Genomic DNA, 19614 nt, shown 5'->3' with positions numbered 1-19614 from the left:
TTGACATCAAAGAAGAGGAAAATGTGATTATATCAATAGATGCTGAGAGGGCTATTGTTAAGATTAAACATCCACTCCTAATGAAGATTCTTGAGTAAAATAGAAATTGAAAGAAAGTGTCTAAACATAGCCATTATTTAGGAAATGCCTACAAAACAAGTATTTTAAATCCTAAAGGAACATTTCAATTAAAACAAGGAACCAGTAGGAATAGCTGCTGTCATTATTTGTTATTAAAGATTATCTTGGAGGATCCATGAATGTAACAAGATTTTTAAATGAAATAATCAGTATAAATATATAGAAAACTTTTTGTGGATATGATTATATGCCTAGCAAATCATAGAGATTAGGAAAAACAGAACTTTCAAATATTTTAAAGAGGAATATTGGTAAGGTATTTGGAAATAAGATCATAATACAAAATACATTAGCAATAAGCACCTTGAAATGCTAATGGTAAAAATATTCACAATAACAAAAATAATAAAGGTAAAATAAATTTACCAAGAAAGAAGATCTATAAGAAAAAAACTATAAAAATGTTAACAAAAGCTATTAAATAAGAAACACATGGGGCTAGGTGCAGTGGCTCATACCTGTAATCCCAGCACTTTGGGAGGCTGAGGCAGGAGGACTGCTTGAGCCCAGGAGTTCAAGACCAGCTTCGGCAAATTGTGAAACGCTATATCTAAACAAAACAAAACAAAACAAAAAACTAGTTGGGCTTGGCGCATGCTTACAGAACCAGGTACTTGGGAGGCTGAGGTGGGAGGTTGGGGCTTCAGTGAGCTGAGATACCACAACTGCACTCCTGCCTGGGTGACAAAGTGAGACCGTGTCTCAAAAAAACAAACAAAACTCTTGTAAAAACATGAATCTCCTAAAATTATATATAAATTCAATTAAATTCACATTAGAATCACAAAAGCATTTTAAAATTGGATTAAATTATCTTAAAGTTCATGTAGAAGAATAGTCAGAAAATTGTACCCAAAAAAAGACTATTGAGAGGAACTTTTCTCACCAGATATCAGCACCTACTATAGAACTATTGGAATTGATCAATTAAGAAAAACAATTGTATTAATTAAGAATAAGCAAGAGTAGTAAAAAATTGAGAATCTACATGTAGATGAAAAATTAATATATGAAAATAAACAATTCAAAGAAAACAAAATTGGACCCTCAATTTACACTGAAGGCTTTGAAGTGATACATAAAATGATTTTTTAAATGATTTAAATACGTACATAAATGGAGAGAGGAAGGGTGGGAGAGAAGCGGGAGAGAGAGAAAATAGAAGACTAAAGACAGGAACACCTATGTGGAAAAAGATAACACTTAATGACAAAATATGTTTTATGTGAATATCAGTTATACATAATAAATGTTGGGGACATTGCATTGTGGGTTACAGTAAAGCATTAAAAAACAGAGTAAGTGAACAAAAAAAGGAAAGAAAACTACCAAATTCCATGTATGATACCCCGTTTTGAAATTACATAAATTAAACATGTGTACACATAAGAAAATTTTAAACATTAAAATTTTGTTAACAAAATGGATTTGATAACACGAAGGCCATTGATGACCTTACCCACAGCAGCTTTGTTTAAATGGGGATTAAGGATGGAGCAAAATTTTTATTAGAACACTTTGAATAATGAATTAGCAAACTACAATAAACTGAAATCTTACCTACCAAATAATCTCAGTAAAGGAAACAAATCTAAAAGAAATGAATAAAACAATTGTGAGCAAAAAAGGATAGAGTCACTGCATATAATGTAAATGAGACAAGGATGGCCTCTGTGTATTGGCGCCTAGGTTATTTCTTCACAGCAAGCTGAAACCCATTAGCTCAAAAACCAACTGGCACCAAACTCAAATTTTTAAACATCCAATTGTGTTAAACATAGCCCAGACATGCAGATTTGTAGGCATTTAGAGCCTGCCTGATTTACATGCCCTGGGAAACTACGTCCAAAATCTGCTTGCCACAGATAAACTCTAGGCTGTAAAGACCCCAAGCTGCTTCTGCTCTTTGGAACTCTGTGAACTACAGACTCCATGCCATGCTGCTGAGTGATATTACTGAGACATGAAAGCCTCCTCTCTGATACTTTCCTCCCTCAGGAGTTCCTTTGCCCTCCTCCCCTTCTGAGTGGTGGCCCCCTTGTCTCAATCCTCTGGTCCATCTCTTGCTGTGAAGGCCTTCCCCAGGATACAAACCTGACAAGAGATCATCCAGATAAAGCCCATGTGTGCTTCTGTCACATCATTTTCTATATTTTTCTAATTTTTTTCTAAACTTTTCTAATTTTTTCTTAATTTTTATAAAATTGTGGATACCTAATAATGTAGTCTCAAAATAAATAAAGCCAAAATTAGAATTGGAAAGAGCAATAAAAAAATCTACACAGTGAGAGATTTTAACATTTCATTTTTAGTAATTGAATAAATAAACGTAAAATTAGTAAGGCTAATCAACAGTTAAAGAATTTCTATTCTTTTCAAGCACACTTGGAGTATTTACAAAAATTGACCAGATATTAGGCCTAAAGGTAGTATCAAATGTTTACATTGGTATCACAAATGTGCAATAGCACTATTAGAAATCAATAACAAAAACTTATCCAAAAGCAATCCATGAATTTTAGAAACTACAAACAGCTTCCAAATGATTCATGGAAGCAAGAAGAAATTATAATAAAAATTAGAACATGCTTAAAATTGAATTAAAATGAAAAGATTACCAATCATTATATATGTAAAATAACTGAAGCAGTACTTAGAGTGAAATTTACCAGAAGTAATTCACATTCATGGGAAGGACAACAGCATGCATTTAGAGACTTGTCCAAGATGTATATTAGTTCTTTGACTCTCTGTCCTAATGTAGTCCAGAGACGTGAGCTGTCTGGACATTCTGTAGCATGTTACATTTGTCCATTTTATTTACCAGTTAAAATAGACTGGGTAAGAAATAGTATGCTGGATGGCCTAGTGAGACACATGCATCCCTGAGAGAGAAAATCATCTGAAGATTTAAGGACCTGTGACATCAGTCGCAGAAGATTTTAGGGGGCCCATTGGTCCCCCTATACTAAGGAATACTGTTCTGACACATTTGCTGAGTGACACAGAAGGCTTCCACCTTTGACAAAAGCTTAGGGCAGAAAAGGCCTCTGCAGCAGGTCCAGGATACAGGGCAAGCAGCCCTACTGTTTGAGCCATACAATCTAGTAGGCTCTATGGTATTAGAAGTATATGCAGTTGGAAAAAGCACCATGTAGAGTTTATAGCAAACCCTAATAGACGATTCACACATAGTCTTGTGGGGTTCACTAGCATGGTCATGCTATCTGCAAGTAATTGTATATTGTATAAATATATAGCATAATTGTGTACTTTAATAGCTCCTAGCATGCTACTGCACCTAGGTAGAGATGGATTATCTGACAACAAATATTAAGTGACCATGTGGCTAAAAGTTCCCACCATGAGTTTGGTTTTGTTAGATCTACCAGATCATAAGGACAGGCTGGCCCAGCAACAAATCACAATAAAATAGAAGTAGCACATTGAATTAGTCCATTTTCACATTGCTATAAAGAACTACCCAAGACTGGGTAATTAATAAACAAAAGAGGTTTATTGACTCACAGTTCCGTATGGCTGGAGAGGTCTCAGGAAACTTACACTTATGACTAAAGGCAAAGGTGAAGCAGGCACCTTCTTCAGAAGGCAGCAGGAGAGACAGAGAGCAAGAGGGGATGTGCCAAACACTTTTAAACTATCCACTCTCATGAGAACTCACTCAATATCATGAGAACAGCATGAGGGAAACTGTCCCCATGATCCAGTCACCTCCCACCAGGTCCCTCTCTCTACATGTGGGGATTATAATTTGAGATGAGATTTTGTAGGGACACAGAGCCAAACCATATCACATCAAGGATTGGGCATGAGAAAGACTAGAGGACACAAGTAAGCAGTATGATCAGGTGATCCAGGTCCCCACATTATCCAAATTGTGACAATAGATTCTCTCCCTCAGCTGGCAACTCTGCCTATGTGGGAGTTCCAATATTGCTAAAGGAGGAAAAAAGCTAAGCTTGTTCATTGGAAGATCAACTCAGGATGCGGATGTAAGTAAAAAATGATAGCAACCTACTTCAGCTATGGAAAGATAGCAGTAGATTAAATCCTCCCAAGGATGGTTCAACATATATGAATCAATAAATGTGATATACACATTAACAGAATTAAGGACAAAAACTATATGAATATCTCCATGGATGCAGAGAAAGCATTTGACAAAATTCAACATCTTTCTGTAATAAAAACTTTCAACAAATTAGGTATCAATGTCCACATAACACAATAAAGGCATATATGATAGGCCCACAGCTAACATCATACTCAATGGTAAAAAGTTGAAAGCTTTTTCTCTAAGATCAGAACCAAGATGGATGCCCATTTTCACCACTTCTATTCAAGTTCTAGCAATTAGTCAAGAAGAAGAAATAAAGGCATTAAAGTCAGAAAGGAAGAAGTGAAATTGTCTCTGCAGACAACATGATCTTAAATGTAGAAAACCCTAAAGAGTCCACCAAAAAAAACTGTTGGAACTAGTAAATTAATTCAGTAAAGTTGCAGGATGCAAAATCAACATAAAAAAACGAGTAGAATCTGTATACACTAACAATGAACTATCTGAAAAAGAAATCAAGAAAGCAATTTCATTTATAATGGCTACACAAATACTTAGGAATTAATTTAACGAAGGAGGTGAAAGACCTGTACACTGAAAACTATAAAACATTGGTGAAAGAAATTGAAGAAGGCACAAATAAATGGAAATATATCTCATCTTCATGGATTAGAAGAATTCATGCTGTTAAAATGTTCTTAGTACCCAAAGTGATCTACAGATTCAATGTAATCTCTATCAAAATTCCAATGATATTTTTTATGTAAACAGAAAAAAGTCCCCAAATTCATGTGAAACCACAAAAAACTCCAAATAGCAAATTGTGAGCAAAAAGAACAAAGTAGGAGGCATCACATTATCCAGTTTCAAAATATACTATGATGCTATAGTAATCAAAAATATAACATGATACTGGCATACAAACAGATTGGTAGACCAATGGAATAGAATAGAGAGCCTCAAAATACATCCACGTTTAAGGCCAATTGATTTTCAGTAAATATGCCAAGAATACACAATGGGGAAAGGACAATCTTTTCAATAAATGGTGTTGGGAGAACTCCACATGCAGAGAAATGAAATTAGACCCTTATCTCATACCATATACAAAAAAAAATAACACAAATGGACTAAAGACTTAAATATAAAACCTGAAACCATAAATCTACTAGAAGAAAACATTCAGGAAAAGCTCCATGAGACTGGTCTGAGCAATGATTTTCTGGATATGACCCCCAAAGCACAGACAACAAAAGCAAAAATAGACAAGCGGGATTATATCAAACTAAAAAGCTGTGCAAGCAAAGGGAGCAATCAATAGAGTAAAGAGATAGCCTACAAAAAGGGAGAAAATATTTGCAAGCCATACATCTGATAAATGATTAATATCCAGAATATATAAAGTATTCATACAACTCAATAGCATGAAAACATATAACCTGATTAATGAAAGGGAGGCAAAGTACCTGAATAAACATTTTTCCAAAGAAGACATACAAACGGCCAACAGGAATATGAAAAAATAACCAACATCACCAGTCATCAGAGAAACGCAAATCAAAACCACAATGAGACATCCCTTTTAGAATGGCTACTATGAAAAAGACAAAAGATAACGTGTTGGCAAGGATGTGGAGAAAAGGGAGCCTTTGTATACTGTTTGCAGGAATGTAAATTAGTACAGCCATTATGAAAAATAATATAGAGGTTTCTCAGAAAGTTAAAAATAAAACTACCATATGATCCAGCAATCCTAGTACTATTTATATACCCAAAGAAAATGATTCAATATGTCAAAGAAAAATCTGTACCTCATGTTCATTGCAACATTATTCACAATAGACAAGATATGAAATCAACCTAAGTATCCTTTAACAGATGAATGATTAAAGAAAATGTGGTGTATATATACATAATGAAATATTGTTCAGCCTTAAAGAAGGAAATCCTGTCTTTTGTAATAACATGGATGAAACTGGAGGACATTATTTTAAGTGAAATAAGCCAGGCACAGAGAGATAAATGCCATGTAATCTCGCTTATACGTGGAATCTAAAAAAGTCAAACACATAGAAGCAGAAAATAGAATAATGGTTATTAGGGGAGGGAAGGAGGGTAGAACTGGGGAGATGTTGGTCAAAGGATACAAAAATTAAGATAAGCAGGAAGAATGAGTTCAAGAGACCTATTGTACAACATGGTGACTACAGTTAATAACAATGTATTGCATACTTGAAAATTGCTAGGACAGTAGATTTTAAGTGTTTTCACCACAAAAGAAATGATAAGTATGTGAGGTAACACATGTATTAATTAGCTTGAGTTAGCCATTTCACAGTGTATCCATATTTCAAAACATCAGGTTGTACACTACAAATATATACAATTTTTGTTTGTATATTTAAAATTTTTTAATATTTAAAAATTCAACTCAAAAATAAATTCTTGGCCAGGCACAGTGGCTCACACCTGTAATCTCAGCACTTTGGGAGGCCAAGGTGGTGGATCATGAGGTCAGGAGATCGAGACCATTCTGGCTAACATGGTGAAAACCCATCTCTACTAAAAAAGTACAAAAAAAATTAGCTGGGCATGGTGGCGGGCGCCTGTAGTCCCAGCTACTTGGGAGGCTGAGGCAGGAGAATGGTGTGAACCCAGGAGGCAGAGCTTATAGTGAGCTGAGATCACGCCACTGTACTCCAGCCTGGTGACAGTGCAAGACTCTGTCTCGAAAAATAAAAAAGTTAAAAAAAAATTCAGTAGGCAGAACTTTGCACTACGCACCTTGTCATTCACTTTGCATGGAAAGAGAAGAGACTCAAAGTAAGAATGTACTGACTCATGGTCAAATGGCTTGGCTACAGGTCAGGGGGATGGAAGGAGAAAATTTGGAAGACTGGAGAAAAAGACATCTGAGAAAAGGACATATGGGTGGACTTATGCGGATGTACAAAAAGTATGAAGATCTTTGTTTCACATGTTAACACCTACAAGAGGTATCTATCAACAACCAAGGAGAAAAGTGACTCAGCCAGATGATGTTAGCCAACCTCTTCCATTGGCCAGCTCAGTACTGGCACAATAGGTGAATAAATATAGTGACAAGGATGGAGGCTATGCAGAGGCCTAAAGAGCAGAAGTCTCCACTGACTAAGTCTTATCTAGCTACTGCTGCTTCTGAATGTCAAAGTTGTCATCAAGACAGAGCAACACCGAGGCCTCAAGATAGCATCATCCCTCAAGGACACCAAGTAGCCACATGGTGGCAAGCTGAATGCACTGGATTCTTTCCATCACAGGAAGGGTAATGATTCATCTTGGCTGGAACTGATACTTATTCTGAGTATGGATTTATCTTTCCTACTTACATGGCCTCAACCAGCACCACTATCCAAGGGTTGACAGAATGTTTAATCCTCCAATATGGAATCCTACACATCCTTGCATTGTACTTTATAGCACTGTATAAAGGGAATGTACTTTGTAGCACTGCAGTTGCAGTGGTGGACACATGAAAATGCATTTCAGTGATCCTAATACAAATCACGAAATCACAACAACTAGAAGCTGTCAAACTGATGGAGTGATGGAACAGCCTCCAGTAGCCCTTTGAAGCTGCAGGGATGGGATACAAGCATATATCCTAGATCAGTAACCATTATATGGTCCCATGTCACTAATAGAAAGAGGACCATGGATTGAAGAAAGAGTAGCACTATTTACCGTCACCCCCAGGGATTCACTTGGGAAATTTCTGCTTCTTATCTCTGCAATTCAATGCTGTTACACAACCGAAGTAGACAGGAATGTGTTTGGCAGCCAAGGGATGTTTAAGTACTCCCTTACTAAATTTTGATTGCTCAATTTAAAAGGACAAGTCTAGTAGCCATGGCTACTACACCCCCCTCTCCTATCACCAGGTAAGTGACCTAGACCAGTGGAGGTGCTAGCTGAGGGTAAGAATGTAAACCTGATAGTACCTGTATAGTAGGAAAGGCAGATGATCAGTTTAGGGTGAAAGACCAGTTGAAGAGCCAAGGAGCTATTTTTCCCTCCATGAATGTTACTTCCACATTTCCCCAGCAAAAGAAACCAACCAAAATCCTGGAGGAGCTATTCCTAGATGGAGAGAAGTTATATGAAGTCATGGATCCAAATGACACGAGGGATGGACAGAGTAGTGTCTTCTGTGGTGTGTAGTCCAGGCCTCCCTGCAGAATGGAGACCCTCATTCCCCAGCTTCCTTAGAGTGCTGTCTGTTGAGGGCACATGACTAAGTTCATGCCCTAGGAATTGCCCTCAGGCCAAAAGAAACTGTGTAGTAGAAGTCACATCCTTGGGGCAAGAACTTAATTTGAATTCATATTGATTGTTGTCAACAGAATTTTAAGTACTGTATGGTATGTGCGTGAAAGGAAAAGAACATTTGAAATGAGCTAATGTAGAGTGGATCTACTGGGGAACTATTGGTGAATAATGATGATGTGGTCAGTGAGGTTCACTGAAGTTCACAGGGTTATTTGAACAGAAAACAACTGGGAGAGGTGGATCTGACACTCAGATTGGGGGACTGCACAAATAATAAGGTATCTGGGCTTCAGTTTTCTCATCTAGAACATGAGGGACTAAATGACTGCCAAGTATCTTCTAGCTTCTATATTCTGTAATGCTTAGGTACTCTGCAGAATATTAAAATGAACAGCACTGGGAGATAGCCCATGGGCTTGAAAAGTGAGGAAAAACAGAAACTGCCAGAGAGAGTTTGTTAAAACCTTAAAAACCTGCACATGGCTGTTTATAACAGTTGTATTCATAACTGCCAAAACTTGGAAGCAACCAAGATATCCTTCAGTAGGTTAATGGCTACACAAACTGTGGTACATCCAGACAAGGGAATATTATACAGCACTAAAAATAAATCAGATATTAAGCTAAGAAAAGACATGGAGAAGACTTAAATGTATATTGCTAAGTAAAAGAAGCCAGCATGAGAAGGCTATATATTGTATGGTTCTAAGTGTATGACTATCTGGAAAAGGCAATACTATAATGTAGAAACATCAGTGGTTTTCAGCAATTTGAGGAAAGTAAGAGAGGGATACATAGGTGGAACACAGAGAATTTTTATGGTGATGAAACTATTCTGTATGATACTGGTGGATATCTGTCATTATACAGTTGTCAAAATTCACAGAACTTTACAACACAAAGAGTGAACGCTAATGTAAACTATGGACTTCAGTTATAATAATGTATCAATATGTATCAATTGTAACCAATATACCACATTAATACATGGTGTTAATAATAGGGTAAATTGTGTACAGAGGTAGGGATTGGGTGGAGAGTGGGATAGGAAGGTAATGTTACACGGGAACTCTGTGTACTTTCTGCTCATTGGTTTCTGTAAACCTAAAATTGCTCTAAAAAACAAAGTCTACTAATTTTGAGAAATTTGATGAAAAATGAATATTCATGTAGTACCAAGGTATAAACTCAGAGATCACTGGCTAATTACAGAGGAAAATATACCATTACAATATAGACATCTGGCAATCACCACCTTAATTTAGGAATGAAAATTAGCATCACTGGCAGTGGGACAACCAGACATAAACTTCGTAATGTGCCACTATTGGAAGTATACGACATCACCTTTGAATGATTCTGGCCAAAAAATTTAACCTGAATGTAACCAAGTCTTTAAATTTAACTTCAAACTTCAGAAAATTGAGGGGATAGACAAACAAACTAAATGAAACCATGAACAGTCCCACAAATCCAGAATGTGAGATATTCTACGTGCCAACTAGCATGGTTCCTTTAAAATGTCAATACCGGCTGGGCACGGTGGCTCGCACCTGTAATCCCAGCACTTTGGGAGGCTGAGGAGGGTGCATCATGAGGTCAGGAGATCGAGACCGTCCTGGCTAACATGGTGAAACCCTGTCTCTAGTAAAAATACAAAAAATTATCCAGCCGTGGTGGCAGGCAACTGTAATCCCAGCTACTCAGGAAGGTGAGGCAAGAGTATCTCTTGAACCCAGGAGGCAGAGGTTGCAGTGAGCCAAGATCACGCCACTGCACTCCAGCCTGGTGACAAAGCAAGATGCCATCTCAAAAAAAAAAAAAAAGTCTATGCCATTTAGCAAGGGATTAAGTATGGAGAAATCTACTGGATTACAAAATAAGAGACAAAAACAAAATGCAGTGTCCAGTTCTCGATTGGATCCTGGCTTTTAAAAATTGCTATAATTGGGAAACAATTAAGAAAATGTGAATCATAGGGTGTAATTATGCAAACCTAGATGCTGTATATACGTATATTTTTGAGACAGAGTCTCACTGTGTCACCCAGGCTGGAGTGCTGGTGCGATCTCAGCTCACTGCAACCTCAGCCTCCCAGGTTCAAGCAATTCTCGTGCCTCAGCCTCCTGAGTAGCTGGGATTACAGGCACCTGCCACTGCACCAGGCTAATTATATTTTCAGTAGAGACGGGGTTTCGCCATGTTGGCCAGGCTGGTCTCAAACTCCTGACCTCAGATGATCTGCCCACCTTGGCCTCCCAAAGCGCTGGGATTACAGGCATGAACCACTACATCCGGCCCTATATATTTTCACTTATTTATTTTTTTTTATTTATTTTTTATTTTTTTTTTTTGAGACGGAGTCTCGCTCTGTCGCCCAGGCTGGAGCGCAGTGGCGCGATCTCGGCTCACTGCAAGCTCCGCCTCCTGGGTTCACGCCATTCTCCTGCCTCAGCCTCCCAAGTAGCTGGGACTACAGGCGCCCGCCACCACGCCCGGCTAATTTTTAGTATTTTTAGTAGAGACGGGGTTTCACCGTGTTAGCCAGGATGGTCTCGATCTCCTGACCTCGTGATCCACCCGCCTCGGCCTCCCAAAGTGCTGGGATTACAGGCGTGAGCCACCGCGCCCGGCCCACTTATTTATTTTTTATAAGGAAAATCAAATGTTCCAGCACCACTACTGAGCATCAGTCATTTCCTCTACTTGAGCTGCAATGCCAATATCAAGGGCCATATAATGTTTATCAAGTTTCTATATATGTTCCAGTTTAATCTTATGAGACCACCACAGTGTAGATGGTCGACTAGTTGACTGAAATGTGTTACATGGGGCATGACTGTTTATATTTGAAAATATTTGGGAGTTGAATAATTTTAAGGAATTACTGATAACTTGGTGTGAAAGGATAAGGGAATTGTGGTTATGCAAGAAAATGGCTTTAGTTTTTGAATATGCAGGCTTAAGTATACAGAGGCAAATTAGCATGATGCCTATAATTTACTTTTAATTCAAATTGAAAAATTACATAAAGAAAACTTGACAAAATATTAACAATTAATGGGATTTAGGTGGTGGTTATGTGGGTGCCCATTTTTTCTACCTTTCTGTAGGCTCCAATGTTTCATAATTAAAAGGGAAAAATGGGGCCACAAGAGAAGGTACAATTAAACATTAATGGGTCCCTTCTCCCAAGCGGTTAGTGCTGAGAGTGTGGAGTGTGTTCTCCAGGATCAGCACATATTTATTATCTTGAAAAATCCATTCCCCCGAAAAAAATCCCATGAAAAAAACTTAAAAAAAAAAAAGGTTTCTGTTTTAACACCGGTCACCCCTGCAAAACACTTTACAAAAAAATCCTTGTCTTCACTGCCACAGACATTTTCCTTTTCTTCTTGTATAAGTTTACCCGGTGAGGCAGCCGAGAGCGACCCACCCGCCCCCTCGCAGCTCCGAAGCAGCTTCAAGAAGGAACAGGATCCCGAGGCCTGGACGCTGGACCCTACACCGCCACCCTCGTCCCAGCCCTCTGCGGGTCGCAGTTCCTCGGCCGTGGAGTAGTTTTGGATTCCAGGTGATTTCGTCTTTGTGCGCTGGCCCAGGCTTCCGCCCCAGCCCTTACTCTCCTTTCACGGAAAGCTCGCAGCCTGTGGCCCTACCGGCAGACAGGTGAAGAGGTGAGCCCAGCGTCCCAGCCAACCCCTGTCCTCGCACCGCACATGACCAGGCCTGCTGGCCGGTCCTCTCTATCCCGGGCTACAGGAACCAGATCACCGGCGCTCCTTGGGAAACGCAGGATGTGGAATGTGGTTAAGACCCCATGAATTTTGATGTTATAAAAGACTAGCCAATACACACTAAGTGGTCTCGGTGTGATCCATCACTCCGCAAAAATGGAGTGGGCAACATGTTCATAAAAAAATTGGACAAATCTATTGATTATAAAGCATTGCATGATACATCTGCTTTTGGTAACATCTTTTTGTTGCAGAAAAAACCAGGTTCTTGTCATACCACCAGGAAAAGGCACGCAAACACTTGAAGGGTGAGGGGGAACGGAGTTTATTGGGTGGAAAGGAAAAAGCAAAAATAACTCTCAGCAAAGGGAGAAAGAGTCCTGCTAGCAGGTTTCCCGCCTCATAGATTAAATCCTAGGTCACTACATGGGAACAGGCCAGACTCCTCTCCACTGCACACCGCACAAACTTCCCAAGGCTCCACCCCGTAATCCCAGTGCACAGGTGGGCATTATTCAGAATCAGTGAGGAAAGGGCGGCTTCAACCAGGACCTGCAGTCCAGTTTATCAGCCTTCAGGCTGTTTTAGTCTTGAAGGTGGTGTTTTACCAGAGGACCCTTGGCTGCCTCCTGTCTCTATCACTTTCACATTAGGTGCTTTGTGGTGAAAATGGTTTCAAGGGTGATGGCATTGTACATTTTGAGACACAGAAGCAGCTGAAAGATCTATTCAAAAATGAAATGGATGCTTCTAAATGATAGCAAAGTCTTTGTTGGATTAAGTCTTGTAAACAATGAGAAGCAGAACTCAGAGTTAAAAAGTTCACCAATGTTTACAGGAAGATTTTTGGAGAAGACATGGATGGTAGGTGCCTTAAAGATCTCTTTGGCAAGTTGGGATCTGTCTTAAGCGTGATAGTAGTGGTTAATGAAAGTGGAAAACCCAAAGGTTTTGGATTTGTCAGCTTTGAAAGGCATAAAGATGCGCAGATGAGATGAACAGAAAGAAGCTCAATGGAAAACAAATTGATGTTGGTCAAGCTCAGAAAAAAGTAGAATGGCAGATGGAACTTGTGTGCAAATTTGAAAAGATCAAGCAGTATAGGATCACCAGATAACAAAGTGTTAACATTTATGCAAAAAATCTTGATGGTATTGATGAATGTCTCTGGAAAGAACTTTCTCCACTTGGTACAATCACCAATGCAAAGGTTATGAAGGATGGTTGTCACAACAAAGGGTTTGATTTGTGTATGTTTCTCCTCTCCAGAGGAAGCAACTAAAGGACTTTCAGAAATGAATGGTAGAATTGAGGGCACTGAGCCATTGTATATAGTGTTAACTCCATGGGAAGAAAAGCAATGAAGAGCACCAGGCTCAGCTCATTAACCAGTGCAGTATGTGCAAAGAATGGCAAGTGTAAAAACTATGCTCAACCTGGGAATCAGTCCCTATCAGCCAGCACCTTCTTCAGTTGACTTCATGGCAGTTATCCCACAGACTGAGAGCCATGCTGCAAAGTATTCTCCTAGCCAAACTGCTCAACTAAGTTCAAATCCTCCCTAAATTGCTCAGGGTGCCAGACCTCATCCATCGAAAAATATGCCTAAGCCACTCCTAGCTCACTACATTTAGTAGTAAGAGACCAGCTTCTTCACAGCTTCCACGAGTCATGTCAACACAGCTGTTGTAACACATCGAAACAGACAATAGGAGCACATCCTGCAGTTGCCGCTACTGCTACTACAGATACTCCTGCTTTTTGTACCATTTCACAGTATAAATATGCTATGGAAGCTCACAATCCTCAATGGCATTTTCATGCACAGCCCCAGGTTACCTTGAAGCAGCCTGCTGTTCATGTAGAAGGTCAAGAACCTTTGACTTCCATGATGGCATCTGCTCCTCCTCAAAAGCAAAAGGAAACAAGTGAATGGCTGTTTCCTCTTCTTCAAGCCATGCCCTAGTCATGCTGGTAAAATCATTGGTATGTTGTTGGAGATTGGTAATTTGGAACTCCTTCATATGCTTGAATCTCCAGAGCCTCTCTATACTAAGGTTGACAAAGGTATAGCTGTACTACAAGACCACCAAGCTAAAGAGGCTGCCCAGAAAGCAGTTAATGGTGCCACTGGTGTTCCAATTGTTTAAAACTGATCAGGGACCACAGAAAGAAACTTGAGCATCACTGAAGAAAAATATCTCAATATCAAAAACCTTAATACTATGGAAAAAATTTGTAAAGTATAAAATAAATTTAAAAAGGAAACTTTGAACTTTACATACCAAGCAGATGTCAGATCTAACAAATGCAATGATAGTCCTAGATTACTTATTGATTTGAAAAGAAAAAATCCTCCCAAAATAATAAAATATAGAAACACTGTAATGCTTTTCAGACTCTGTGATAATTTTCAGCAAAGTATAAAAATTTAAAGCATTCCTTTAATTTTGTAATTCATTAGTGTGGAATAGCTAAGAACGTCACTTCTGCTTTAAGTAACAGAATTGATAACTGAGCAAGGAAAGGTAATTTGGATTATAAAATTTTGCTTTAATAAAAATTCCTTAAACAGTGAAAAAAATAGGCAAAGATACAAAAAAAGTTTATAAGAAACAACAATCTTGTATTTATTTGTTTTTTATTTTATTTTATTTTATTTTATTTTATTTTTTTGAGATGGAGTCTCACTCTGTCACCCAGGCTGGAGTGCAGTGGTGTGATCTTGGCTCACTGCAACCTCTGCCTCCCAGGTTCCAGTGATTCTTCTGCCTCGGCCTCCCGAGTAGCCGGGAATACAGACACCTGCAACCATGCCTGGCTATTTTTTTGTATTTTTAGTAGAGACAGAGTTTCACCATGTTAGCCAGGATGGTCTCCTTCTCCTGACCTCCTGATCCACCCGCCTTGGCCTCCCAAAGTGCTGGGATGGTGTGAGCCACTGTGCCCAGCCTTATTTGTTTAAATACTATAAACACTAATATCATACACATGGTTAACTGGTTGTAATTTTTAAATTATATTAATAAATTCTTATAAAAACTTTTTATAAATAAAAAACTTAAAATTTCAAATAAATAACAACATCTGCCACACTACCTTAAAACGGCGACTATTTCAGTATTATAAACATATATCACAGACACTTAGAGAAAGTTCAATAAATAAAGAATAAAAAGAATAGGTACAACAATTTTCCCCCTAATCAAAAACACAATTCCTCATTTTGAAAATTATTTCTTATCTCTCTTTTATTAAAATAAACTTTCTACTTTGAAATCTAATCCTCTTGTGAATGTAAAATACTATCTTGTAAATATGTATATATACACATATATTTTTTTTTTTTGAGACAGAGTCTTGCTCTGTCTCCCAGGCTGGAGTGCAGTGGTGTGATCTCAGCTCACTGCAACCTCTGCCTCCTGGGTTCAAGCAATTCTCCTGCCTCAGCCTCTCCAGTAGCTGGGACTACAGGCACGCAGCACCACACCCGGCTAATTTTTTGTATTTTTAGTAGAGATGGGGTTTCACCATGTTGGCCAGGATTGTCTCGATCTCTTGACCTCATGATCTGCCCGCACTGGCCTCCCAAAGTGCTGGGATTACAGGCATGAGCCACAACACGCTGCCTATATTTTTATTTTTTTATAAGTGACAATGAGATGTCCTCATGATTTAAATAGTAGTCAAAACACTGGCACAGTTTAAATTTTTAGAATTTGAGTACCAGAATTACAATATTTGAAAATGGAGTCTGTACTTTGTTGTAAAACTATAAACAGAAAATGTCACTAAAACAGTAGCTATTTTATCTTTTCCCAGAGTTATTCTCCCAGAGTGTATTTTCTAAGAGTTATTTCCCAGACGGTTTTAGAACTTTTGGAAGTTTCGGTGATGTATTCTGTAAAAGCCTTTAGTCTTAATAGGAATAACACATAGTTTTGATTGCCTTAAATTTTAATTGCTTCACTTGGCAAATTTATGTGTAAATTTCATATTCTGTGGTATTTTAATATCTTGCTTGTGAGAAGAGGAAAAAGAGGAATGAAAGTAATATTCAGTCCTTGCATTGAGCTTTTGCCAAAGAAGTCTAAAGAATTTCTAAAATGCCATTCAATAAGGCCATTTTAGAAGTGTTTATATGACTCTTATAACTTTAAAATAAAGAGTCTTGAAGTTAACTAAAACTCACTTTGCTTGTGATGGGTTCTACATTAACATGGCAGATTTAATCAGCCAGAATTAAAAGGCAATTCTATATTACTAAGGAGAAGAAACTGCCACATGACAGTAGTCTCCAAATCTTTCATTTTTGGAGGCTGCCTTTTATGTCTAGATTTTAAAATACTAATTGAAAAAAATATAGTTTACTTCCATTTGTGATTTAATTTTATTTCTATAAATAAAAATATAGATAGTGTTTCATCTAAAAACCGCTAAACCAGACTTTCATTTTAAGGGCATGGCAGAAATAAGGAAAGACTAACTTGGTTCTATTACTTAACATATTATTTATTCAGGTAGTCACCAAAACCAGAATTTAAAATCTATTCGGTTAACCCATTTAAAGTTGATGTGTTTTACTCCCTTTTTTTTCTTTTTGTAGTGATCTTTTTAACTGAATTACTGGACATCATAGGGAGTTCTACTCCTCCTATTTGGAAACTTAGGCTATCTTACCAAGTTCAATATTCAAAGTTTTTCTTTCTGCCGTTAAGTTTGTTTAATTTTATATTAAGCTCAATTTGTATTATGATATCAAATTCAGCCTGAGGGATTACTTTAAACTTTCCTAGGGTATTTACAGATTTAATTTGTTCTTACAGTATGTAAATACAAAGACAGCATTCCATTTAATATTATTTTTATTAAATTAACTTTGGAGTAAAAAGTCCAAGAAAAGCCCTGTACTGAAATCACATGTTTACTAAATCCTGGATTTTCTGTACAGTCCCTACATATTTCTACTTTAAAATTCTTCTGTCATGTGAAATAATTCATTAAAAGAAGCAGGCAAATGATGACAGGTAAACTTTTTAATGATGTTCTAATGTTGGCAATTGCAGTTTTATTTTGCTTGGATCATAATGGCGTGTAAGCATTTTAGGCCCCAGAATGCCCATAAGTAGAGCTCCATTTGGAGCTGTGATCAAGATGGCTAAAAATGCTGCTGTCATCCCATCCTTGGTATATGGTTCCAAGTGGGGTGCGGAGACTGTTGCTGTTTCTAGAGCCAGAGGACCTAACACAGCCTACATTTAGGGGTAAAACTGGGGCATAAAGAAAAATATTAAACTGAGTTAATATATAATGTAAATGGCTCTGTTAAAATAAACAAAATCTAGTACTAGACTATTAGAAAAAAAAGTACTCAGTAATTTTCATAAGTTACTCATCAGTTCCATGTTCTTCCTAGCAAATATATGTGGAGGAAGAGTACAATAGTGACAAATCAGCATACAAACATTTTTCGGCTGATTTTGCACTCTTGTCCTCTCAGTGTTCTTCTATTCGAATATCTCTTTTGAGTGTTGCCCTCATAACACCAGGAGTTCTAACGAAACCGGTTTTGCTTAGTTGCCTTTATCGTGTTCCAGTGGTTTTTGACTACAAGAAGACAAAATAAAATATTAAGTTTTCTTATGGTTCTCTAGGATTTGTTGCCCTTCTTCTCATTGTTCTCCTTATTCAGGGGGCACTGGGTTATAGCAGAACTGACAGCAGGCTAGGAATCTAGCAAACTGGGTTTGAATTCTATTTTTGCTGCAACCAGGCTAGTGACCTTGTACAAATGACTCACACTCTCTAACCTTCTACTTACTTACGTGTAAAACGAAGAACAAAATACTTATCTTACTGGACGGTTGTGAAAATTAAATATTAGGATGTGAAGAATACCTGGCACAGAGTAGGTATTCAGATAGTAGTAAGTTTCTTTCTCCTTCACTCCTCATCCCCTGCCAGGTCAGAGATTGAGTTCCTTTGAAGTTTTTGTTTTAGAATGACTCTACTGGGTCACAGGTTTTTTTCCCTAGTTACCTTCTACCACATTATTTTTAATAACATAAAGCAAATTTCTTGCTAACTCTCTTTCCTTGTGTTTAATAACTAGGCATGAAATTGCCTTAAAATTTGGGGGAATTAAATACCAATATATAACATATTTTCTATGGAGTTGCAAAGTAACAACATAATAGTAGAAACATTACCTCTGATATGGAACATTATGGCAAAAGAACCCCTCAATTTAAGATCAATTTCTATATCCTAAATCAATAATTTAAAATGGTATTATTTTTATATCATAACTTTTAATGTACTGAACATGATCCAGTATGCTGGAGGATGCTAGGGAGAAAAAAATAATCATGCAGAAAACCACCTTGAAAGAATCTTACAGTTTAGAAGAGGATTTGAACATAAAAGAACTGCCAACAGAAAAAACAAAAACAAAAACCAAACCCATTGACTTTTAAGAGATGATGACGATAATGGTGAAACTAGAAATAATATTTTTATAGTTATATGGCATTCATCATATGTCAGGTATCATTCTTAAAGCTTTCCATTTATCAATTCATTTAATTCTTATGACAACCTTATTATGTGAGGACTTTTATTAGATGATAAATGATTTCCTCCTAGTGACTGAGATTTAATATTATTCTTTAAAAAAATCCAATTGCCAAGCTGATCTTACATTTGTAAATTAAATTATTTATTTACTCTCCTAATAGCTTCTATTTTTCCAGTCTAATTTTTATCAGTAACTCAAAACTAAGGAACAAGAGAAAGCTGATCCTTAGCCAATTTTATTTTAGCAGCAGAGAACGGCGGAAGAGGATAAAGGTGAAAATAATTTAAAATTGAAATTTAAATATTTGTTGATCGTATTTACTTGTGACATTATTGTTATCTATTATTGCTGTTGTGACTCTACTTGTATAAATAATTAATTTTTTATGTCTTGCAGTTCCTGGTATCAGCTTGATATTCTTTTTGTAGAAGCTAGCCTGGAGCCAGCAGACAGGAATAGGCAGAAGCAGAATAATACTGCAGGACTCGAGTGAGTGGTCTCTTTCCTCATACCTGCTTTTCTTTTTTCCCTGCTTTATGAAAATTATGAAATAATGAAACAAAATTGCAAGAGTATTGTTGGAAGGAGAGAGAACAGATACTCCTTTTGCAGATTTATTATTCCCTAGAGTAGACATTAAAAATAAAAAGTTATTATTTATATTTCTTGAAGGTAAGATAAAATAACAGCATTGTTTTTTTAACTGAGCACCACCATATGCCAGAGAGAGTGCTAAGCACTTTACATGGATTATCTCATTGAATCCTGACAAC

General features: G+C 37.4%; 2 pseudogenes; one reads left to right on the top strand and one right to left on the bottom strand.

Moving 5' to 3' along the window:
- Nucleotides 1-8107: 8107 nt before the first annotated feature.
- On the top strand, nucleotides 8108-14414 carry LOC129527343 (polyadenylate-binding protein 1-like; annotated as a pseudogene).
- Nucleotides 14415-17300: 2886 nt separating this feature from the next.
- Nucleotides 17301-19614, bottom strand: part of LOC129523582 (putative SLC9B1-like protein SLC9B1P1) — a 42516-nt pseudogene continuing 40202 nt past the window's right edge.

Source organism: Gorilla gorilla, chromosome 18 (assembly GCF_029281585.2).
Source record: "Gorilla gorilla gorilla isolate KB3781 chromosome 18, NHGRI_mGorGor1-v2.1_pri, whole genome shotgun sequence".
Classification (NCBI taxonomy): Eukaryota; Metazoa; Chordata; class Mammalia; order Primates; family Hominidae; genus Gorilla; species Gorilla gorilla.
The sequence above is the reverse complement of the archived record's forward strand: the minus strand, read 5'-3'. Positions and strand labels throughout refer to the sequence as shown.